Genomic DNA, 27,261 nt, shown 5'->3' on the forward strand with positions numbered 1-27,261 from the left:
TCACTATTTTACAGGTACAGTATTTATTGAATTCTAATTAAATACTGTGCTGTGCTAGTGTTAAACTAAACGTAGCACTGTTGCACCCCTAATATATGTTAGTTCAAACATGTTTTCAAGTTTTTAAACACACTCGCCTAGATTGTGAGTTTTGCGGTAACAGGGGTGCGGTGCTAATGAGCCATTTTTTTCTAACGCTACCTTAAGACAACACTGGTATTACAGGTTTTTTTCAACCCGGCGTTAGCCGCAAAAAGGTGAGCGTAGAGCAAAATTTAGCTCTACATCTCACCTCAATACCAGCGTTGCTTATGGTAGCGGTAAGCTGGCTAAACGTACTCGTGCACGATTTCCCCATAGGAAACAATGGGGCTGAGCCGGCTGAAAAAAAACTAACACCTGCAAAAAAGCTGCGTCCAGCTCCTAACGCAGCCCCATTGATTCCTATGGGGAAAGGAATTTTATGTCTACACCTAACACCCTAACATGAACCCCGAGTCTAAACACCCCTAATCTTACACTTATTAACCCCTAATCTGCCATCCCCGACATCGCCGACACCTACATTATAATTATTAACCCCTACTCTGCCACTCCGGACACCGCCACCAACCTACATTATACTTATGAACCCCTAATCTGCTGCCCCCAACATCGCCGAACCCTACATTATATTTATTAACCCCTAATCTGCCCCCCAACGTCGCTGCAACCTAACTACATTTATTAACCCCTAATCTGCTGCCGCCGCCAACGTCACCGCCACTATTATAAAGTTATTAACCCCTAAACCTAAGTCTTACCCTAACCCTAACACCCCCCTAACTTAAATATAATTTAAATACATCTAAATAAAATAACTACAATTAACTAAATTAGGTTCATTTAAGTGACGTCATCCAAGATGGCGTCCCTTCAATTCCGATTGGCTGATAGAATCCTATCAGCCAATCGGAATTAAGGTAGGAAAAATCATATTGGCTCATGCAATCAGCCAATAGAATTGAAGTTCAATCCTATTGGCTGATCCAATCAGCCAATAGGATTGAGCTTGCATTCTATTGGCTGTTCCAATCAGCCAATAAAATGCAAGCTCAATTCTATTGGATGATTGCATCAGCCAATAGGATTTTTCCTACCTCAATTCCGATTGGCTGATAGGATTCTATCAGCCAATCGGAATTGAAGGGACGCCATCTTGGATGACGTCCCTTAAAGGAACCTTTATTCTTCAGTCGCCGTCGGATGGAAGAGGATGCTCTGCATCGGATGTCTTCAAGATGGACCCGCTCTGCTCCGAATGGAAGAAGATAGAAGATGCCGCCTGGATGAAGACTTCTGCCGGTCTGGATGTCCTCTTCTGGCCAGATCGGATGAAGACTTCTGCCCCTCTGGAGGTCCACTTGTGCCCGGCTGGGTGAAGATGTCTCAAGGTAGGGAGATCTTCAAGGGGGTAGTGTTAGGTTTTATTAAGGGGGGGATTGGGTGGGTTTTAGAGTAGGGTTGGGTGTGTGGGGGGTGGGTTTTAATGTTGGGGGGGTATTGTCTTTTTTTTTTACAGGTAAAAGAGCTGATTACTTTGGGGCAATGCCCCGCAAAAGGCCCTTTTAAGGGCTATTTGTAATTTAGTATAGGGTAGGGAATTTTATTATTTTGGGGGGCTTTTTTATTTTATTAGGGGGATTAGATTAGGTGTAATTAGTTTAAACATTTTGTAATTATTTTTTTATTTTCTGTAATTTAGTGTTTGTTGTTTTTCGTACTTTAGTTTATTTAATTTAATTGTATTTAATTGTAGGTAGTTTAGGTAATTAATGTAATTATAGTGTAGTGTTAGGTGTAATTGTAATTTAGGTTAGGATTTATTTTACAGGTAAATTTGTATTTATTTTAACTAGGTAGTTATTAAATAGTTAATAACTATTTAATAACTATTGTACCTAGTTAAAATAAATACAAACTTGCCTGTAAAATAAAAATAAACTCTAAGCTAGCAACAATGTAACTATTAGTTATATTGTAGCTATCTTATGGTTAATTTTACAGGTAAGTATTTAGTTTTAAATAGGAATAATTTAGTTAATTGTAGTAATTTTATTTCGTTTTAATTAAATTATATTTAAGTTAGGGGGGTTAGACTTAGGGTTAGACTTAGGTTTAGGGGTTAATAAATTTAATATAGTAGCGGCTACGTTGGGGGCAGCAGATAAGGGGTTAATAAATGTAGATAGGTGTTGGCGATGTTAGGGATGGCAGATTAGGGGTTAATAAAATGTAACTAGTGTTTGCGAGGCGAGAGTGCGGCGTTTTAGGGGTTAATATATTTCTTAAAGTGGCGGCGATGTCTGGTCGGCAGATTAGGGGTTAAATAATTTATTTAAGTGTTTCTGATGTGGGGGGGGCTCGGTTTAGGGGTTAATAGGTAGTTTATGGGTGTTAGTGTACTTTGTAGCACTTTAGTTAAAGGGACACTGTACCCAAAAATACCAGCATTAGGCAAATCCCATTAAAAAGATAGGATACGCAATTGACGTAAAGGGATTTGCGGTAAGCTCGAGTCGCGGAAGAAAAGTGAGTGGTACACCTGTACCTGTCAGACTTGTAATACCAGCGGGCGTTAAAAAGCAGCGTTGGGACCTCTCAAAGCTGCTTTTTAAGGCTAACGCAAGACTCGTAATCTAGCAGACTGGCAGGTGAAAAGAAAGCTAAAACTGCCTTGTTTCACTTTAAGGCGGTTTTCATTTTACAGCGAGGCTCCGGTCCCTAACCCGGTGTATGAGTGGGGTATAGATATATATATATATATATATATATATATATATATATACACATACACATATACATACACATATACATACATACATACATACATACATACACATACATGTTGTATAAGGAACTGTTTGCAATCACAAATTATTTACTGTGGAAAGGTAAATAGGCCACTTATCTTTTTACAAATTTCTAGCCCAGCAAGTTGTTGAATATATTCTAATGTACGTCATTACATAAAAAAGTGAAGATCTATAAAGAAATATATAGCACTTTAAAAAAATACCTTTATTGCATTGCTACAATGTTGCTTATTCTGTAAAAGAGCTTTGGAATTGTCAGAATAATTTAAAGTTTCTCAATTGGTGTTAGGATGACATTTAAAGCTTAACAAGTTATATCAGCAAATCCAAGTCAAAATGACCTTGTTATTTATCCATTCACACAGGTGTTAGTAAATCTGGCAGGAAAATATCAGACAGTGTACAAACAGGTTTTGTACTTGGACTTGGTTCAGACATTGTATGAAACAGTGATTATTTTAAGTCTGTGTTATTCTACAATGCCAGACACACAACTTTCTTTTTTTTAGTTTTATAAATGATGTTTATATATATATATATATATATATATATATATATATATATATATATATATATATATATATCAGTGCAGTGACGTCAAAGGCTGGTGAGACAGTGGCTAGGGTACGCCTTCAATCTTTAGATATCCTTTGTTGAAGAAATAGCAATGCACATGGGTGAGCCAATCGCATTCGATATCTATGTGCAGCTACCAATCAGCAGCTACTGAGCATATTTAGATATGATTTTCAACAAAGGATACCAAAAGAATGAAGAAAATTAGATATTAGATGTAAATTGGAAAAATTGCATGCTCTTTCTAAATCATGAAATAAAACATATGGGTTTCATGTCCCTTTAAATGGTGTCTTGGAAAACTGGTCAACTTGGTAAACATCTGATTTTAGTCTAAAGGATTGTAACAGAAACTCCTGCCAGATAACAAAATGCTTGCTCTAATTATGAGATCTAGAAATCCAGGCCCATTAAAATATGTTTAAAACATACTTTTTACTTTAATGCTGCAAATTATGCTTATAGATTCCTTCATTATTCAGTAAATATAAAAATGTCTTGATCCAGTGGCAGCTGGTGAAATTTAAAGATGGTGGGGTGCTTGACCCGCCCCTTTAAATAAAGCCACCTCCTCAGATGGCACCACCAATTCATTAATTAAATAAATAAAAGGTAGACCGAAACACAAAAAAGCACTCGGGGGGAGAGGGAGAGAGAGACGGGGGGGGGGGAGAGAGGGGGGGAAGAGAGAGACACAGAGGGTTAGAGAGAAAGAGAGGGAGACACAATCACACAGATGGTTAGAGAGACACATAACGGATGAGAGAGTCAGAGGGGGAGGAAGAGAGACAGGGAGAGAAAGAGACCATTGGGGAGGACGACACATAAGGAGAGACAGAGGGAGTGGGAGAGAAAGAGAGACAGACGGATAGAGAAAGAGAGATTGTTAGAGAGAGACACACACAGAGGGGAGAGACAGAGAGAAAGAGGGGAGAGACAGAGACACAGAGGGGAGAGACAGAGAGACAGAGGGGCGACACAGAGGGGAGAGAGAGAGACACAGAGGGGACAGAGAGAGACACAGTGGGGAGAGAGAGAGACACAGAGGGGAGAGAGAGAGACAGAGGGGAGAGAGAGAGACAGAGGGGAGAGAGAGAGACAGAGGGGAGAGAGAGAGAGAGATAGAGGGGAGAGAGAGAGACAGAGGGGAGAGAGAGACAAAGGGGAGAGAGGGAGAGACAGAGGGGAGAGAGCGAGACAGACAGAGGGGAGAGAGAGAGACAGAGGGGAGAGAGAGATAGAGGGGGGAGAGAGAGACAGAGGGGAGAGAGAGACACAGAGGTGGAGAGAGAGAGAGACACAGAGGGGAGAGAGAGAGAGAGACAGAGGGGAGAGAGGGAACATTGAAATGGGGGACCACTGAATGCTTAAGTAATATTTTAAGTGACTATCAAATGCTAATAGTCTACAATCTATTTTAAATATCTGAAACAGAATGTTCACATATGAATGGGAGCATTAATACATTATTATTTGTTGTCTACATCAGGGTTGTCCAACATACACCTAAGGAATCCCTGGTTTAAATGAAATACTATGGCTACAGGAGCCATGGAGAATATTTGTTATAACTCATTCTAAACTGCTTGGTTTCATTTTACATTACCATGCTTTTGGTCTAGCTTACTCTTGTGAAATAACAACTCATCCATACAAACAGCATAATAGTAAGATAATGTAGTGAGAATACACAGTTGCAGAGCTACAGAGAGTTCAGAAAGAGAGTGAGGTTATAAACTAGTGTGCAGTACAGAAGTTCTATACTAGTGTGCAGTACAGAGGTTATAAACTAGTGTGCAGTACAGAGGCAAGCTGCTTAGGTAGTGGGTGTAAAGTTTGAGTAAACAAAAAAAGGTTGCAGAACTTACTTCAATAAAATGTGGCTAAAACACTGCTCTTATTAAATAGTTAATAACTATTTAATAACTATTGTACCTAGTTAAAATAAAAACAAAGTTGCCTGTAAAATAAAAATAAACCCTAAGCTAAATACAATGTAACTATTAGTTATATTGTAGCTAGCTTAGGGTTTATTTTATAGGTAAGTACAGGTGGCCCTCGGTTTACAACGGTTCAATTTACACCGTTTCAGAATAACAACCTTTTATTCCAGTCATGTGACTGCTATTGAAAAGCATTGAGAAGCAGTGCATTGATTAAAATAGCCAGTAGGTGGAGCTGTCCACTTGTGTTGCAGCAAAGCCAAGCAAGCTGAAATTAATCAGTTTAACCAGACATGAGCTATCAAGCAGATTTCAAAGGAACAAGATCTTCCTGTCTATAAATCAGTCCAGATTGGAATGCATATAAAGAACTGTTTGCAGAAAAATGCAAGTGAAGTCTGTGTTGTGTGATTATTTTATTAGGTTTATAATGAGGTTTAGCAAATGTTTTTGTTCATTAAACTTAGTTTAATTATATATTCTGTGTTGTGTGATTATTTTATTAGGTTTATAATGCTGTTTAGCATTTACAGTCTTCATTTCAAAGCTTTAAAAATAATGCATTAGGTGTTACTTATGACAATTTTCACAGGGACCTGGAACCTAACTCCCTCACTTCCCATTGACTTACATTATAAACTGGGTTTCAATTTACAACGGTTTCGATTTACAACCACTCCTTCTGGAACCTAACCCCGGCGTAAACTGAGGGCTACCTGTATTTAGTTTTAAATAGGAATTATTTATTTAATGTAGTAATTTTATTTTGATTTATTTAAATTATATTTAAGTTAGGGAGGTGTTAAGGTTAGACTTAGATTTTGGGGTTAATAAATTTAATATAGTTGCGGCAACGTTGGGGGCAGCAGATTAGGGGTTAATAAATGTAAGTTGGTGTCGGCGATGTTAGGGGTGGCAGATTAGGGGTTAATAAAATTTAACTTATGTTTGCGAGGCGGGAGTGCGGCGGTTTAGGGGTTAATAAATTTATTGAAGTGGCGGCGATGTCCGGTCGGCAGATTAGGGGTTACAAAATTTATTTAAGTGTTTGAGATGTGTGGGGGGCCTCAGTTTAGGGCGTTAGCCCATAAAACTCTTAACTACTGACTTTTAAATGCGGTAGGAGTCTTGGCAGGAGAGGGTCTACCGCTCACTTTTTCCAAGACTCGTAATACCGGCGTTAGGCAAATCCCATTAAAAAGATAGGATACGCAATTGACGTAAGTGGATTTGCGGTATGCTCGAGTCACGGAAAAAAAGTGAGCGGTACACCTGTACCTGCCAGACTCATAATACCAGCGGGCGTTAAAAAACAGCGTTGGGACCTCTCAACGCTGCTTTTTAAGGCTAACACAAGACTCGTAATCTAGGCAAATAAGTAATAAATATATTTTTGTTTGTTCAAATTACTTAAATTAAAAAATTAGCTGTAAGATCACTTTTTTTTTACAAAGTTGATTTTTCTTGTCTTTTCCTAGAACATAGTGAACTCTCAACTTAAAGATTTTCCACTTTGAAGTTCATTTCAGTAAAACACATTTTATCTTCCTGTTCATACACAACTAATTTTACATTTCTGCAAAAATCAATTTAATCTGATAACAATGGTCCAAATCTAAATAAGTAGTTGATATTAGTAAATTTTCTAATTTGTGAATATAAGGGGAAAAAAGTATAGTATTGGTAATGCCAATGTCAAGCAAACACCTAGATTACGAGTTTTGTCGGTAATGGTGTGCGGTGCTAACGAGCAGTTTTCCCTCACCGCTCACCTACAGACAATGCTGGTATTACGGGTTTTTACAAACCCGGCCTGCAGAAAAGTGAGCGGAGAGCAAAATTTAGCTCCACGTCTCACCTCAATACCAGCGCTGCTTACGGTAGTGGTGAGCTGTCAAAACATGCTCGTGCACGATTTCCCCATAGGAATCAATGGGGTAGAGCTGGCTGAAAAAAAACCTAACACCTGCAAAAAAGCAACGTAAAGCTCCTAACGCAGCCCCATTGATTCCTATGGGGAAATACTTTTTATGTCTACACCTAACACCCTAACATGAACCCTGAGTCTAAACACCCCTAATCTTACACTTATTAACCCCTAATCTGCCGCCCCCGACATCGCCGACACCTGCATTATATTATTAACCCCTAATCTGCCACTCCCAATGACGCCACAACCTACCTACACTTATTAACCCCTAATCTGACACCCCCAATATCGCCGCCACTATAATAAAGTTATTAACCCCTAAATCTAAGTCTAACTCTAACCCTAACATCCCCTAACTTGAATATAATTTAAATAAATCTAAATAAAACCTACCCTATACTAAATTACAAATAGCCCTTAAAAGGGACTTTTGCGGGGCATTTCCCCAAAGTAATCAGCTCTTTTACCTGTAAAAAAAAGTACAATACCCCCAACATTAAAACCCACCACCCACACACCCAACCCTACTCTAAAACCCACCCAATCCCACCTTTATAAAACCTAACACTAACCTCTTGAAGATCACCCTACCTTGAGAAGTCTTCACCCAACCGGGCCGAAGTCCTCAATGAAGCCGGGCGAAGTGGTCCTCCAGACGGGCAGAAGTCTTCATCCAAGCCAGCCAGAAGAGGTCCTCCAGACGGGCAGAAGTCTTCATCCAGGTAGCATCTTCTATCTTCATCTATACGGCACAGAGCGGGTCCATCTTCCAGACATCCGACGCGGAGCATCCTCTTTCATCGACGTCCAACTGAAGAATGAAGGTTCCTTTAAATGACGTCATCCAAGATGTAAGCGTCCCTTCAATTCCTATTGGCTGATAGAATTCTATCAGCCAATCGGAATTAAGGTAGAAAAAATCCTATTGGCTGATGCAATCAGCCAATAGGATTGAGCTTGCATTCTATTGGCTGATCCAATCAGCCAATAGGATGTCAGCTCAATCCTATTGGCTGATTGGATCAGCCAATAGGATTGAACTTCAATCCTATTGGCTGATTGCATCAGCCAATAGGATTTTTTCTACCTTAATTCCGATTGGGTGATAGAATTCTATCAGCCAATCGGAATTGAAGGGACGCCATCTTGGATGACGTGATTTAAAGGAACCTTCATTCTTCAGTTGGACGTCGATGGAAGAGGATGCTCCGCGTCGGATGTCTGGAAGATGGAGCCGCTCCATGCTGGATGGATGAAGATAGAAGATGTCGCCTGGATGAAGACTTCTGCCCGTCTGGAGGACCTCTTCTTCCCGGCTTGGATGAAGACTTCTGCCCGTCTGGAGGACCACTTTGCCCGGCTTTGTTGAGGACTTCTGCCCATCTGGAGGACCTCTTCTTCCCGGCTTGGATGAAGACTTCTGCCCGTCTGGAGGACCACTTCGCCCCGGCTTCGTTGAGGACTTCGGTCGGGTTGGGTGAAGACTTCTCAAGGTAGGGCGATCGTCAAGGGGTTAGTGTTAGGTTTTATTAAGGGGGGATTGGGTGGGTTTCAGAGTACAGGGAGTGCAGAATTATTAGGCAAATGAGTATTTTGACCACATCATCCTCTTTATGCATGTTGTCTTACTCCAAGCTGTATAGGCTCGAAAGCCTACTACCAATTAAGCATATTAGGTGATGTGCATCTCTGTAATGAGAAGAGGTGTGGTCTAATGACATCAACACCCTATATCAGGTGTGCATAATTATTAGGCAACTTCCTTTCCTTTGGCAAAATGGGTCAAAAGAAGGACTTGACAGGCTCAGAAAAGTAAAAAAATAGTGAGATATCTTGCAGAGGGATGCAGAACTCTTAAAATTGCAAAGCTTCTGAAGCGTGATCATCGAACAATCAAGCGTTTCATTCAAAATAGTGAACAGGGTCGCAAGAAGCGTGTGGAAAAACCAAGGCGCAAAATAACTGCCCATGAACTGAGAAAAGTCAAGCGTGCAGCTGCCAATATGCCTCTTGCCACCAGTTTGGCCATATTTCAGAGCTGCAACATCACTGGAGTGCCCAAAAGCACAAAGTGTGCAATACTCAGAGACATGGCCAAGGTAAGAAAGTCTGAAAGACGACCACCACTGAATAAGACACACAAGCTGAAACGTCAAGACTGGGCCAAGAAATATCTCAAGACTGATTTTTCTAAGGTTTTATGGACTGATGAAATGAGAGTGAGTCTTGATGGGCCAGATGGATGGGCCCTTGGCTGGATTGGTAAAGGGCAGAGAGCTCCAGTCCGACTCAGACGCCAGCAAGGTGGAGGTGGAGTACTGGTTTGGGCTGGTATCATCAAAGATGAGCTTGTGGGGCCTTTTCGGGTTGAGGATGGAGTCAAGCTCAACTCCCAGTCCTACTGCCAGTTTCTGGAAGACACCTTCTTCAAGCAGTGGTACAGGAAGAAGTCTGCATCCTTCAAGAAAAACATGATTTTCATGCAGGACAATGCTCCATCACACGCGTCCAAGTACTCCACAGCGTGGCTGGCAAGAAAGGGTATAAAAGAAGAAAATCTAATGACATGGCCTCCTTGTTCACCTGATCTGAACCCCATTGAGAACCTGTGGTCCATCATCAAATGTGAGATTTACAAGGAGGGAAAACAGTACACCTCTCTGAACAGTGTCTGGGAGGTTGTGGTTGCTGCTGCACGCAATGTTGATGGTGAACAGATCAAAACACTGACAGAATCCATGGATGGCAGGCTTTTGAGTGTCTTTGCAAAGAAAGGTGGCTATATTGGTCACTGATTTGTTTATGTTTTGTTTTTGAATGTCAGAAATTTATATTTGTGAATTTTGAGATGTTATATAGGTTTCACTGGTAAAAATACATAATTGAAATGGGTATATATTTGTTTTTTGTTAAGTTGCCTAATAATTATGCACAGTAATAGTCACCTGCACACACAGATATCCCCCTAAAAAATAAACTAAAAACTACTTCCAAAACTATTCAGCTTTGATATTAATGAGTTTTTTGGGTTCATTGAGAACATGGTTGTTGTTCAATAATAAAATTAATCCTCAAAAATACAACTTGCCTAATAATTCTGCACTCCCTGTATAACTAATAGTTACATTGTATCTAGCTTAGGGTTTATTTTTATTTTACAGGCAACTTTGTATTTATTTTAACTAGGTAGAATAGTTATTAAATTGTTATTAACTATTTAATAACTACCTAGCTAAAATAAATACAAATTTACCTGTAAAATAAAACCTAACCTAAGTTACAATTACACCTAACACTACACTATAATTAAATGAATTACCTAAATTAACTACAATTAAATACAATTAAATACAATTATCTAAAGTATGGGAAAAAAACACTAAATTACAGAAAATAATAAAATAATTACAAGTTTTTAAAAATAATTACACCTAATCTAATCCCCCTAATAAAATAAAAAAGCCCCCCAAAATTATAAAAAGCCCTACCCTATACTAAATTACAAATAGCACTTAAAAGGGTCTTTTGCAGGGCATTGCCCCAAAGTAATCAGCTCTTTTACCTGTAAAAAAGTACAATACCCACCACCCACACACCCAACCCTACAGGGAGTGCAGAATTATTAGGCAAGTTGTATTTTTGAGGATTAATTTTATTATTGAACAACAACCATGTTCTCAATGAACCCAAAAAACTCATTAATATCAAAGCTGAATATTTTTGGAAGTAGTTTTTAGTTTGTTTTTAGTTTTAGCTATTTTAGGGGGATATCTGTGTGTGCAGGTGACTATTACTGTGCATAATTATTAGGCAACTTAACAAAAAACAAATATATACCCATTTCAATTATTTATTTTTACCAGTGAAACCAATATAACATCTCAACATTCACAAATATACATTTCTGACATTCAAAAACAAAACAAAAACAAATCAGTGACCAATATAGCCACCATTCTTTGCAAGGACACTCAAAAGCCTGCCATCCATGGATTCTGTCAGTGTTTTGATCTGTTCACCATCAACATTGCGTGCAGCAGCAACCACAGCCTCCCAGACACTGTTCAGAGAGGTGTACTGTTTTCCCTCCTTGTAAATCTCACATTTGATGATGGACCACAGGTTCTCAATGGGGTTCAGATCAGGTGAACAAGGAGGCCATGTCATTAGATTTTCTTCTTTTATACCCTTTCTTGCCAGCCACGCTGTGGAGTACTTGGACGCGTGTGATGGAGCATTGTCCTGCATGAAAATCATGTTTTTCTTGAAGGATGCAGACTTCTTCCTGTACCACCGCTTGAAGAAGGTGTCTTCCAGAAACTGGCAGTAGGACTGGGAATTGAGATTGACTCCATCCTCAACCCGAAAAGGCCCCACAAGCTCATCTTTGATGATACCAGCCCAAACCAGTACTCCACCTCCACCTTGCTGGCGTCTGAGTCGGACTGGAGCTCTCTGCCCTTTACCAATCCAGCCACGGGCCCATCCACCTGGCCCATCAAGACTCACTCTCATTTCATCAGTCCATAAAACCTTAGAAAAATCAGTCTTGAGATATTTCTTGGCCCAGTCTTGACGTTTCAGCTTGTGTGTCTTGTTCAGTGGTGGTCGTCTTTCAGCCTTTCTTACCTTGGCCATGTCTCTGAGTATTGCACACCTTGTGCTTTTGGGCACTCCAGTGATGTTGCAGCTCTGAAATATGGCCAAACTGGTGGCAAGTGGCATCTTGGCAGCTGCACGCTTGACTTTTCTCAGTTCATGGGCAGTTATTTTGCGCCTTGGTTTTTCCACACGCTTCTTACGACCCTGTTGACTATTTTGAATGAAACGCTTGATTGTTCCATGATCACGCTTCAGAAGCTTTGCAATTTTAAGAGTGCTGCATCCCTCTGCAAGATATCTCACTATTTTTGACTTTTCTGAGCCTGTCAAGTCCTTCTTTTGACCCATTTTGCCAAAGGAAAGGAAGTTGCCTAATAATTATGCACGCCTGATATAGGGTGTTGATGTCATTAGACCACACCCCTTCTCATTACAGAGATGCACATCACCTAATATGCTTAATTGGTAGTAGGCTTTCGAGCCTATACAGCTTGGAGTAAGACAACATGCATAAAGAGGATGATGTGGTCAAAATACTCATTTGCCTAATAATTCTGCACTCCCTTTATTGATGAAACAGATATTTTATCTGCATTAGTAACTTCCTGGTTACTCAGCAAACAAACATACACACTGTTCATGTATACTTAGTACCATGTTAAGGCAGCATTAATGTCATTATATTATGTACATAGTATTTCTTAGAACTGCAAAATATCTACATAAATGTTTTAAAATATATAAGTTTGCTCTAAAGTAAGCAATCACTGTGTAAAACTGTTGCAGGGTAAGAGTTCTGCAGAATGTACTTCAGTCTCTCTGGGGGCATGAACAACTCTCAATCTTCATAGTTACATTGCAGGAAAAGAGGACAAAACAAATAATAAAAAGTGTATTATGCATAATGAAACATTTATGGGCAAATTCATTTTGAGTATAATGTCCCTAAGGAATAATCCAGGTGTCTAAGTAAGAAAAAAAAAAGTTGAATGCATATTAGAAACATCAGCTATTATAGCCATACAATCAAACACACTTACAAGTAGATTGTTGTTGACATATTTAGGTTTTGAGACTGCATTGATTTAAAAAAAAAAAAAACACACAACACAAGACTTAGGATTGTAACATAGATTCTCATGCGTAACTTACCTCAGCTGCTGACTTTTGGGTATTGCTGCATGCATTTCCTGTACCATACCAGACTTTTTTCTGCATCAAAAACTCAGACTCAGCAAGTCTAAAGGAAGAGCTGTCAGGTTTAAGCTGCTTAGACCTGATGAGGCACATTCATAACACAGTGGCTTGCTGAGTAGATACGTTTTTGTAACTGTTACTTACAAGTCTTTTGCCATTCATATTGTGCAAATTAGCTGTATGCATAATATCCAAACACCTGGATACCTTTCTATAGTTTGAAACAACTTTCAAAATAGAAACAATAAAAGAAAAAAGGATCAGTAATAATCTGGTTAAAAGTTCAGAAAGCTAAAGTTGAAATTGTGTAGAATGGCCCATCTCTATTTCTCTGTTTTCTTTGAAAAGAATATAGTCTGACTGCCAGACAAAGCCTTTTAAAGAACCTGAAACAATCAAAGGGAATTGTCTGCTGAACAATACGCAGTTTGATTGCATTGTAAGGAACAATTTGAACACTTATATGTCAATGTAAACAAATACTGAGCAATTATTCATCTTCCTGTTACATTCCCATTTTTTGGATATCATGGTACTCTCACAGTGAAAGAATTCTTTGAAAGATAAAGCAGAAGAACAAAGACGTCTATTCTCACAAATATAAAATGTAATTATTAATGCTTAAAATATTTAAAGAACTGTTTATGTTTAATAAGTCAAAAACTATGTTAACTATATGAACTCCTAGTTTTAACATACCCATAAACTGTCAAGATAATGTGTGAGTAGTTACTGTCTGAGAGTGATACTATCCAAACACTCACATATAGTAATTCTCTCTTGTCTATGGGAATAACAAGTGTATCAGTTTATGCCCCAGCAAACACAGATCAAGGGGTCGATCCGATATAAATCGTCGCCCGCAAAAGCCGGCGTCGCCAATATTTGCACGGATTTGGTATCACATATACGGCGTAACCTAGAAGTTACGCGCGTATATTTCTGCCGTCGCCCGCAGTTTTTTGGGCCATAGGCAGGTATACCAAACCCGCGCAGTTTGGTATCCAATATGCAGTGTAAGGACTTACGTGGCGAAAATGGAGAAAACTTACTCCATTTTCACCTCGCCACAAAAAGCAGCCGTAAGAAGCCTTACGCTGACTATTGGAGCCCCGTAACTCCCTAAACTAACTAGAAAATAAACCTAACACCTAACGCATGCGCAATGTCTATCTCCCTGTCAACCGCGATCTGCTAAAATAAACCTAACACCTAACGCATGCGCAATGTCTATCTCCCTGTCAACCGCGATCTGCTAAAATAAACCTAACACCTAACGCATGCGCAATGTCTATCTCCCTGTCAACCGCGATCTGCTAAAATAAACCTAACACCTAACGCATGCGCAATGTCTATCTCCCTGTCAACCGCGATCCCCCCCCCCCGAAATCCCTAATAAAGTTATTACCCCCTAAACCGCCGCTCCCGGACCCCGCCGCCATCTACATAAACTAACCCCCTACTGTGAGCCTCTAAAACCGCCGCCATCTACCTTATCTATCCCCTAATCTGACCCCTTACACCGCCGCCACCTATATAAAAATTATTAACCCCTAATGTAAGCCCCTTACACCGCCGCCATCTCTATTAAAATGATTAACCCCTAATTTAATCTACCTACCCCGCCGCCAGCTATATTATCTATATTAACCCTAAGTATATTATAGTTAATATAGGTATTACATTATATATATTAACTATATTAACCCTAATTATATTAGGGTTAATATAGTTAATATAGTTACTATAGTATTTATATTAACTATATTAACTCTATCTAACCCTAACTAAATTTATATTAAATTAATCTAATTCATTTATAAACTAAAATATTCCTATTTAAATCTAAATACTTACCTATAAAATAAACCCTAAGATAGCTACAATATAATTAATAATTACATTGTAGCTATGTTAGGGTTAATATTTATTTTACAGGTAAATTGTTAATTATTTTAACTAGGTATAATAGATATTAAATAGGTATTAACTATTTAATATCTACCTAGTTAAAATAATTACCCAATTACCTGTAAAATAAATCCTAACCTAAGTTACAAATACACCTACACTATCAATAAATTTAATAAACTACAAACATCTATCTAAAAATACAATTAAATTAACTAAACTAAATTACAAAAAAAAACAAACACTAAATTACAAAAAATAAAAAAAAGATTACAAGATATTTAAGCTAATTACACCTATTCTAAGCCCCCTAATAAAATAATAAACCCCCAAAATAAAAAAAATTCCCTGCCCTATTCTAAATTCAACAAATTTCAAAGCTCTTTACCTTACCAGCCCTTAAAAGGGCCTTTTGTGGGGCATGCCCCAAAGAATTCAGCTCTTTTGCATACAACAAATACAATACCCCCCCCCCCCATTTACAACCCACCACCCACATACCCCTATTCTAAACCCACCCAAACCCCCCTTAAAAAAGCCTAACACTACCCCCCTGAAGATCTCCCTACCTTGTCTTCACCACACCGGGCCGAACTCCTGATCCGATCCGGGCGATGTCTTCCTCCAAGCGGCAAAGAAGAATTCTTCCTCCGGCGACGTCTTCCTCCAAGCGGCAGCAAAGTCTTCATTCTTCCGGCGGCATCTTCAATCTTCTTTCTTCGCTCCGCCGCCGCGGAGCATCCATCCCGGCCGACTGCTGAACTTGGAATGAGGTACCTTTAAATGACGTCATCCAAGATGGCGTCCGCCGAATTCCGATTGGCTGATAGGATTCTATCAGCCAATCGGAATTAAGTTAAAAAAATCTGATTGGCTGATTGAATCAGCCAATCAGATTCAAGTTCAATCCGATTGGCTGATCCAATCAGCCTATCAGATTGAGCTCGCATTCTATTGGCTGATCGGAACAGCCAATAGAATGCGAGCTCAATCTGATTGGCTGATTGGATCAGCCAATCGGATTGAACTTAAATCTGATTGGCTGATTCAATCAGCCAATCAGATTTTTTTAACTTAATTCCGATTGGCTGATAGAATCCTATCAGCCAATCGGAATTCGGCAGACGCCATCTTGGATGACGTCATTTAAAGGTACCTCATTCCAAGTTCAGCAGTCGGCCGGGATGGATGCTCCGCGGCGGCGGAGCGAAGAAAGAAGATTGAAGATGCCGCCGGAAGAATGAAGACTTTGCTGCCGCTTGGAGGAAGACGTCGCCGGAGGAAGAATTCTTCTTTGCCGCTTGGAGGAAGACATCGCCCGGATCGGATCAGGAGTTCGGCCCGGTGTGGTGAAGACAAGGTAGGGAGATCTTCAATGGGGTAGTGTTAGGCTTTTTTAAGGGGGGTTTGGGTGGGTTTAGAATAGGGGTATGTGGGTGGTGGGTTGTAATGGGGGGGGGGGGTATTGTATTTGTTGTATGCAAAAGAGCTGAATTCTTTGGGGCATGCCCCACAAAAGGCCCTTTTAAGGGCTGGTAAGGTAAAGAGCTTTGAAATTTGTTGAATTTAGAATAGGGCAGGGAATTTTTTTTATTTTGGGGGTTTATTATTTTATTAGGGGGCTTAGAATAGGTGTAATTAGCTTAAATATCTTGTAATCTTTTTTTTATTTTTTTTAATTTAGTGTTTGTTTTTTTTTGTAATTTAGTTTAGTTAATTTAATTGTATTTTTAGATAGATGTTTGTAGTTTATTAAATTTATTGATAGTGTAGGTGTATTTGTAACTTAGGTTAGGATTTATTTTACAGGTAATTGGGTAATTATTTTAACTAGGTAGATATTAAATAGTTAATACCTATTTAATATCTATTATACCTAGTTAAAATAATTAACAATTTACCTGTAAAATAAATATTAACCCTAACATAGATACAATGTAATTATTAATTATATTGTAGCTATCTTAGGGTTTATTTTATAGGTAAGTATTTAGATTTAAATAGGAATATTTTAGTTTATAAATGAATTAGATTAATTTAATATAAATTTAGTTAGGGTTAGATAGAGTTAATATAGTTAATATAAATACTATAGTAACTATATTAACTATATTAACCCTAATATAATTAGGGTTAATATAGTTAATATATATAATGTAATACCTATATTAACTATAATATACTTAGGGTTAATATAGATAATATAGCTGGCGGCGGGGTAGGTAGATTAAATTAGGGGTTAATCATTTTAATAGAGATGGCGGCGGTGTAAGGGGCTTACATTAGGGGTTAATAATTTTAATATAGATGGCGGCGGTGTTAGGGGCTCACTTTAGGGGGTTATAGATATAATATAGCTGGCGGCGGGGTACGGGAGCGGCGGTTTAGGGGTTAATAGCTTTTTTATTGTTAGGCTAGTGAGGGGGGATAGCGGATAGAGGGTTAGACAGTGCGGGCTATGTTAGGGAGGCGTGTTAGACAGTGCGGGCTATGTTAGGGAGGCGTGTTAGACAGTGCGGGCTATGTTAGGGAGGCGTGTTAGACAGTGCGGGTGTTTTAAACTTTAGTCAGGTTTTATAGGCGCCGGCAATTTCTAACGTGCCGCAAGTCACTGGCGACGCCAGAAATTTGTACTTACGCAGATTTCTGGACATCGCTGGTTTGTGAGACTTACGGCACGTTAGCATCTGACGGCGACCTATATGGGATGGCTCGAGTTGCGAGCTGAAACTGCGGGCGACGCCGGTTCCCTCGCTTGCGCCGCAAACTGCGATCGATATCGGATCGCGCCCCAACTCGTTCCTGGTCGCAGTTGTCAGTTGTGAGTCACTCTTTATTGTGAAGGAGACAGGTATCACAAATAAAAACACCATCAAAATTATAAAACCTCTATAAAACAATCCACTGAAAACAGTTAAAAAGGAAATTAAAAACAAGACAACCTCATCAGCTTTAAAATAACAAGACACAAATTATGGAAAAGATACTTTAAAAGGTCAATATAGGTACAAAATTCGAACAACTCCTCTGGAATCCCCCAAAATGTATACGGCCAGGCGCCCCTTGAGGCCCCTTTTGTTCTGTGAATCTACTTTACCCATAACAAAACATGCAAATATTTACATGATTATTATTATTTGTTTTGACAATGATAGTGGTTCTCATTTGATGTATTTGAGGTAACTATAAATATAAATGGAAGCAGCACCCACTAAGGATAATGTGGAAAATATAGTTGAAGTGATGCTAGATGACTTTCCATCATGATCTCCCCTTTACAACAAGGTCCCTCAGGAACTTAATGAGAGCCTACCACTCTAAAAGCACAGGACTCAGAGCTGGTACACAGATCGTCCAAAACCAAAGTGCCAACCTGGCTGATTTTTTTTTTTAATGTTTTTTTAGCAGATCATACTTTTAAGAAAAAATGAAAAATAAAGATCTTCCACCTGGAATTTAAACAAAAACCATCTTACCCCAATTAGGCCAGATTATCAAAAACTTATATAGCGACAAATATCCTTCATATCCATGACCCAGTTTAATGAGATAAACAGCTTTAAAGCAAAGAATTTGCTTTTCTAAACCTATTTGAGGATCCTTGCAATATCCTTAGATCCTTAGATAATCTTGCCAGACCAGAGAACTATAGAACTATATTGTTTAACAGCTTTGCAAGTCTTGAACCAGAGTGTAAGGCTTTGCTACTCTTGAGAAGGGCATGGCAGATGAATCAATAAGCAATACTTGTGTAAAAACTGTTTTAAATACAGAGGGCCCGATCATCTAAACCTCTCCACCTAGGCGAGATGATCTAAAATGTTCTGACAGGTACAATGTCATTGGCGAGATGACATAAAATTACATGTTAGACTTAAAAGGGGTGCCTCATAGTGTAACCTTGCAAGGAGATACTTCTTATTAAAACGATAGGCATCAAACTCACAATTGTGGTGATGACCCCTTAGATCGAAGGTGTTAAAAGAGCCATTCTGAAACTGCAGTGTCTGAGGGGAGTCAGTGCTTTAATAGGGTCTTTTCCCGGTCACTGGTGGGTGCTCTGAGCAGGACAGTTATTTAACCGGCTTAATATCTCCTTCCGTGGATTAACTCCATCACACATAACTGGAACACCCGAGAGTCAGCTGCTTTACATGGTTCCAGTGAGCTGACCCCTGTGAGTGTCAGCCGCCTCTTTTAGCACCTTGGATCTGTGGTGCTACCATAATTGTGAGTTTGATTCCTATATTTTTAATAAGAAATATCTCCTATCAAGTTCATCCCTTCATGTTTATAGATTGACTTAATCACCTGTGGTTTTAAGTGGAGCAGCTTCATCGTTGCCATTGTCTTCAACAACAACTACTTTACACACATTGACTATTCATTTCATATCATATTATTATCATTTCATTGTTTTTAATTTTCAGTTATCAGTGTCATAGTATTATTAATTTTATTTGTGTACATCTTGGAGAATTCAGAGAAAGTTCACAAACAACAATTCGATTTGAATAATTCTTTAGATTCGATATCCAATCAAATTACAAGAATTTTTCATTGTAGCTTGTGCACCCCCTTAAGATATATATTTATTATATCTTTGGTAAAATTACATTTTAACCTACATTTCTGTACGAGATACATACATACAGGATAGTGCTAAATAAACTAAACATTTCAAAAGGCATATTGAATGTATGTTGTAACAAAATAAAATTGTATTATGCATAAAAACTCTTATAAACAGTACACATTCCAAAGATATAGAAAAACTGTTGCAAGATGCACATTTGCACTATGCTATACAAATGGTCCTTAAATTATGCAGAAAAAGTATATTCATTGTAAACAGTAAAAGTAAAGTTGAAGTGGAATACAAGATGTTAAAATTTGAAGAGTTTCCTATATTTGTGTTCCAAAATGAGTCTTACAGATCATTGCTGCGAGGGCTAAGCTGGAGTGTTCCATGGACATATATGAAGTTTTCTCACAGTGGGCATTGTAACTCTAGTTTAATACCTTATAGTGGGCACAAGATAAAGCATTGAACAATATTAAAAAATGAAGGCAGTATACATTTTTAAATTTAAAAATAGCAAGTTAAACAAACAAATGCATAAAACTTATAAAAATTCAGCAAGGACTATGAATATTAGGTGTAATTTTCTCTTTAGTACCCCTTTAAACAGTCATTAAAAAAAAAAAAAACATGTATGATTCAAAATGTTAAATAATGAAATAATGCTTTAAAAACGTTGAAAGGTTTTAGTAAAAGTTTGTTTTGTATTTATGGCTTTCCACTCCTAGTATCTGAAGATATAACATCTGCTAAAGGCAGTAAAAATCTTTATTTTGTACAGGGCAAAACTACAGGGGGTGCAGAGGTCGCAATTGCGACTGGGCCCCCAAGGGTGGGGGCCCAGCTTTAAAAAAATAAAAAACGTTAACCTGCCACTGCCTGCACTGATATCATATATATATGTGAGTGTGACATGATGCTTCACTAGTGTCTCTGACTACAGAGATTAGTGTTTCTGTTTTACCCATTGGTGTTTATGTGTGTGTGTGTGTGTGTGTGTGTATGTATGTGTGTGTATTTATGCATCTATGTGTGTGTGTGTGTGTATGTATGTGTGTGTATTTATGCATCTGTGTGTGTGTGTGTGTATGTGTGTGTATTTATGCATCTATGTGTGTGTGTGTGTGTGTGTATGTGTGTATGTATGTGTGTGTATGTTTGTGGAACCAGCAAATTACAGACCTTTTTTTACTACAGCATATGGTGGCAGGGGGACAGTGTCAGTCTATACAGTACCACTATATACAGTACGGGGGGGCTGAACCATGTCACAGACTACAGTGGTCACTTTATAAAGTACTGGGGCGGGTAGGGTCAGGCCAGCCATCTCACCGGCAGATTATAGACTGTGTCACTGACTCACTATATACAGTACTGGTGGGTTAAACAGTGTCACTATATACAGTAATAGGGGGTCAGACCATCTCACAGACTGTGGGCAAAGGGTACCTCCTTTTGCAGACATGTAATCGTATTCACATTTTTTTTCTGTGTTAAATGTAAAAATAAAATAAAAAAAATGTATCAAATTCACTTTTTTGGGGGGTGGGTGGGGGGGCCCTTCTTAGATTCATGCACCTGGGCCCTGTGGTTTATAGTTACGCCTCTGGCTCTGCATTAAAAAGGTTTTCTGAAAAGTGTTTGCCTCTTGTGTAATATCCAGAAGTAAATAACTTTAACACAATGCAAAATACTTGGCAATATCCAAAAGCGCTATAGTTCGTTCAATAAAAATTCCTCACGTGCATGTTGTAAATTTGTAGTTTCATAAAGCCCCTTCTCCTAATGAAGAGATCATCAGGCCCGTAATGAGAAAACAAATCTTCTTCAAGAAATAAAGGGCTAGATTACAAGTGGAGCACAAAATATAGCTTAGTAATACCAGAGCATGCAAATGTGTGCTGGAATTACAAGTTAGGTGCAATGCGAATGCAACCTTGCGTTCACATTGCACGGAAGCTTTGCTCTCATGAGAGCATGCTTCCATAGGCTCAAATTGGAGCCTCGTTCTCATTCCGCCAGACACGGCATGAGAACCTAGTGCAGCAGGTAAGTTGCACAGTTATAAGCAGCAGAGTTAAATATATATGTATATGATTATATACACACACACATATATATATATATATATATATATATATATATATATATATATATAAATATATATATATTTATGTGTTAATATGTGTATATACACATATTAGCACATAAATATATATGTAAATATGCATATACATATATATTTATAGAGAACACACAGGCACTTTTCAGTACCGTTTTTTTTCTAACACCCCACACTCGCACACTTTAACCCCTGCTTAGTGCAGTTTTTTTTTTTTTTTTTTTTTTTTTAAAGGGACCTCATGTTATTTTGGAGGCCATTTAAAAAATGAACCAGAGGTTTGACCACTTGTAATAGCTGGTACATGATAAATTAACACTCCACTTGTAATCTAATTTGGCTTGTGAAGTATGCCATGTGCACTTTCAACCCTCAGAATTGGAAAACTCTTCATTTTCAGATTTAAATTACAGGAAAGGGGGCTAAAATCAATAAGTAAAGTATACTACAAAATTGTTTTACAACACATTATTAAAGATTTGTATTACAATTTCAAAGTATTAAATGTCTCTTTAAAATAAAAATAATAGATGGATGATAGATAGATAGATAGATAGATAGATGATAGATAGATACCCACATACTACTACATGTTTCTCAAATGCTACCAAGTTGTTTTGTCCCTGCTGTGGCTGCATCTTGCATTGTAATATCCTTATTGATAAATAGCAGATGGTTGCCATTTATTTCCCTGATGATAATTGTGCTGGCACCTCATACACAAATTAACTGAACCCGGAAATCGCAATCTGTTCTTTTTTTGTAGTGACAGAATGCGCAGGTGAGATAGACAACATGATTTCACCTTACTGAAAAAAATAATTAAAAAAAATTATATATATATATATATATATATATATAGTTTATATACGGTATATATATATATATATATATATATATATATATATATAAATATATACACACACAGTATATATATATATATATATATACAGTATATATATATATATATATATATATATATATATATATATATATATAGTAGCAGAAATCTGGGTATTTAAAAAATCAGATTTACTGTGACAAGTGTAACGTTTCGGGAATTTTACATCCCCTTCCTCAGACCCTGGTCTGAGGAAGGGGATGTAAAATTCCCGAAACGTTACACTTGTGGTCTCAGGAAGGGGATGTAAAATTCCCGAAACGTTACACTTGTCACAGTAAATCTGATTTTTGAAATACCCAGTGAGTGCAAGTTTTTATTTCTGCTACTATGTATATCACTAGCTCCCTGGCAGATGAAGGAAGGTGAGAGTGCACATCCTGGCAACATTATATATATATATATATATATATATATATATATAGATCTCCAGAAATGAAGGTAAGCGCACTATCGCAAAAAGCACTCAAATTCCTCTGTAGCATATATCAGTGATTGATTCAGGCAAATACCAGGCAGGGTAAGATAAAAAAGAACGTGAATTTTTATTAAGGTTAAAAACGTGTGCCACTAACTTCGGCAAACAACAAACAGAGCCAGCAGTAACAGCGGTCAGGTGTAAAGGCCGGTCTCCACGCAGACGCGTTTCATGCCCATGCGCACTTGTTCACTGCATACCTGGAGACCGGTCCAGCACCTTCTTATATATATGCAGTATATACAGATAGATAGATGATAGATAGATAGATAGATAGATAGATATAAGCCTGTATATAAACAAAAAACAACAAATGATGCTTGCTCAATAAATCAATGTGATCTTACAACAAAGAAAAATATATTGAGCACATTTGTTAAAGTGAAATGAAATTCTAAAAAAACTCAGTACATTCATAGTTAAAGGATATGAAAGATCATCCAGGTAAGAAATTAAAAAGTTGTAGAAAAAAATACATGTATATAACAGAACTTACTTATATTAATTTCTGTTTTACAGACAGTTTATTGATGTTTTACAAATGGGTATTTGCTATACTTACACCTAGATTATGAATTTTGCGTTACTGCTTTTAACGCTGAAAAAATGGCAATTTCAGCGTAATGGCATTAACGCACTTATTGCGAGTCCTGCCGGTATAGCTATACTGCATTCATTTTAGCCTGTAATGCAACGTCCATGCACATTTAAAAAAAGGACGTTTTTGCGTGCGATTTTCATAGCGCCAGTATTACAGGTTGTGTGGTGAGGCTAAAATGCTTGAATTACGGCCTATACCTACACGATCCATACCACCATCTGAGACCAGTAGTTATGTGTTTTGCCCCACAAAAATGTTTCACAAAACTCATAATTAAAGTGTTACAAAGTACACTAACACCCATAAACTACCTATTAATCTCTAAACCACCACCCTCCTGCATCGCAAACACTATATTAAACGTATTAAACCCTAATCCGCCGCCCACCCACATCGCAGCTTAAATACATCACTGACACTATAATAAAGTTATTAACCCCTCCCAACATTGCCGACACTAATAAAAATGATTAACCCCTATTCCGCCGCTCCTGACATCACTGACACTATAATAAAGTTATTAACCCCTATTCCGCCGCTCCCCGATATCGCCAACACTATGATAAAGTTACTAACCCCTAAACCTATGGCCTCCCACACCTCTGCAACTAAATAAACCTATTAACCCCTAAACCTCTGGCCTCCCACATCTCTACCACTAAATAAACCTATTAACCCCTAAACCGCTGAACCCCCACATCGCAAAACACTAAATTAAACTATTAACCCCTAAACCTAAGACCCCTCTAACTTTAAATTAAAATTACAATATAACTATATTTAAATAAATTAAAACTTACTTGTGAAATAAAAATAAACCTAACTTTAAACTATGAATTAACCTAACCTTACCATTCTAATAAAATAAAAAATACTACTAATTTAAAAAACTAAATTACAAATTTAAAAAAACCTAACCCTACGAAAAACATTAAAAAAATTGAAAATTACAAAAAATAAAAAACACTAAATTATGAAAAATAAAAACCACTAAAGCTTACAAAAAATAATAAACAACATTATCAAAAATAAAACAATTACACCTAATCTAATAGCCCTATAAAAATAAAAAAGCGCCCCAAAATAAAAAGACCCCCAGCCTACAATAAACTACCAATATCCCTTAAAAGGGCCTTTTCTAAGGCATTGCCCTAAGTTAAACAGCTATTTTACCTGTAAAAAAATACAAAGTCTCCCCAACAGAAAAACCCACCACCCAACCAACCCCCAAAAATAAAAAAACCTAACTCTAAAAAAACTAAGCTACCCATTGCCCCTAAAGGGGCATTTGTATGGGCATTGCCCTTAAAAGGGTATTCAACTCTTTTTCATTGCCCTTGAAAGGGCATTTAGCTCTTTTTCATAAGCCCAAACCCTAATCTGAAAATAAAAACACCCCAAAAATAAAAAAAAATACCTTCATCCATTGTGGGGGCATCTGCTATCTTCCTCCCGGCGGCGCGGAGCAGAGTGGCGAAGACATACAGTGCGGAGCATCCTCTTTATGCGGTCCCCGCCGTATACTGAAACTTCAATGCAAGGTAGCCATTTCAAAATGGCGTACCTTGCATTCCTATTGACTGATTTGATTCTTCAAATTCAAATCAGCCAATAGGATGAGAGCTTCTAAAATCCTGTTGGCTGTTCAAAATAGCCAATAGGATGAGAGCTACTGAAATCCTTTTGGCTGATTTGAAAGGGTTTTCTATGTGAAGGAGAGACATCTACATTACAATATAATCTCTAAAAAACTAAACAAATTTGCGTGATTTCTCTCAATGCCGGCACGCTTTTGAATATCAGGCCCTCAGAGAGATAAGATAAGGAGGATTTTGTGAAAATAGAGAGAGATAGGCTAATGAGGTTTGCTCTCCCTGCAAGCTCAGCCCATTAAATTAGATTGTGGTTTTAATTAGCAGAGTCAGCTATTTCAAATACAAAAATATACTTAAAAGTATAATTTGCGATACATTCTAAACTATGCAGCTGGTATAAGAAGCCATTGTAAACACATTAAGTGTAAACCAATTTAGCAGAACACTATCCCTTTAAGAAAATGAAAGGAGAGACATGGGAGTGCACAAGGAAAAAGGAGAAGAGTGTACATTAAGGTGTAAGAATGTGAATTGATAGGTGAGGGAATGAGTACAAGAGCTGAGAGCAAGAGAAAAGGGAATGGCTTGGCTGTTGATTCAGTAAGATTTCCCGCAGCTCATAAAGCAGCCTCTTGTCTGTAAATCTCAGCTGGAAGCTAGAAAGTACAGCCACAAAAACAAAAATCAAGAAAAACATTATGAGGAAAGAATATTAAGAAGCAGCATGAAAAAAAACAAATATGAGAAAATATTTTCAAAGAAGAAAACACTGTACACACAAACGGCTTCAAAAATATACTTTTCCTGGATATGCAAATATATAATTGTGCTCCAAAATGCATTGTTTAAAGTTGACATCTGAATCTATCTTTTAACCCTTGTCTGTCATAGGAGTTAAACATTTCTAGCCAATGAAAAGCTTTGCTTGCTAGGGGATTCCTACTAACAATCTTCAAGAAAAGCTGGCAAATAACCTCCTTGGCTTATACTGAAGCTAACTTTTCTTAGGGGATATTAAAATTAAATGTTTAAATTATTATTTTAAATTAATTTACTTCATTGCAACTGATCTGCATAAAACAAATGTTTTTAAAATAATTTAAAACCTGTAATGTTGTTAGAAATAATCCATTGTTTTGCAGTAACCAAGATATGCCCCTCTAAAATGGTATTCCTTTGCTATAGCCAATTAGGAACAGATATTACTACAATAATGAACTAATCACAATGCAGCATACAGTAGTGTCCGGGTTCTGCATTTCACAGAATGCGCTCCAGCCTTTCTGGGGGAAATGGAAACACTACAATATGAAAAACAGGCAAAATAAATAATGAAAGTACATTGTAAAGTTTTGTAATTCTGCAATAATTTAACATTCTGGGACAGATTACAAGTGGAGCATTATTTAAAGCTCCTACTTGAGCGTTAACTGCGCTAGAAGTAAGCTCATATTGCAAGTTGAAAGTAAACTCACGCTTGCGAGCATAATAGGCTGAACTTACAATATCGCACGATAGTGTACTCCCCCATAGAATTCAATGGAGCAAGAAAAAAAATACCCTACTCACGGGCAAACCTGATCATATAAACTCAGGTGCACTAACCCGAAAATTAAAATACGAACATTAATAAAAAAAGAATTAATAAATACACATATATATATATATATATATATATATATATATGTATCTCTATGTTAAAGATCTTTGCAGGCCCTTTTTCTTCTAACACCTGAGGCCTCATATGTTTAAGCCCTTACAACTTTTTGTGCACTATTTTCTTAAAATAATTTTTACATTTTTATTAGATAGTGCTATTATGATAACTGTACTCTGTAATGTTTTGTGAGACTTTTTTCCCCCTGCAAAACAGGTAGCCATAGCTCTGAAGTTGTGCTAACCCGACGCACGTTAACTTCAATTGCACGCAAGTGATCAAAGTTACTTTCATATTGTAATACGCATGAA

The sequence above is a fragment of the Bombina bombina genome, chromosome 5 (genome assembly GCF_027579735.1).
Source record: "Bombina bombina isolate aBomBom1 chromosome 5, aBomBom1.pri, whole genome shotgun sequence".
Lineage (NCBI taxonomy): Eukaryota > Metazoa > Chordata > Amphibia > Anura > Bombinatoridae > Bombina > Bombina bombina.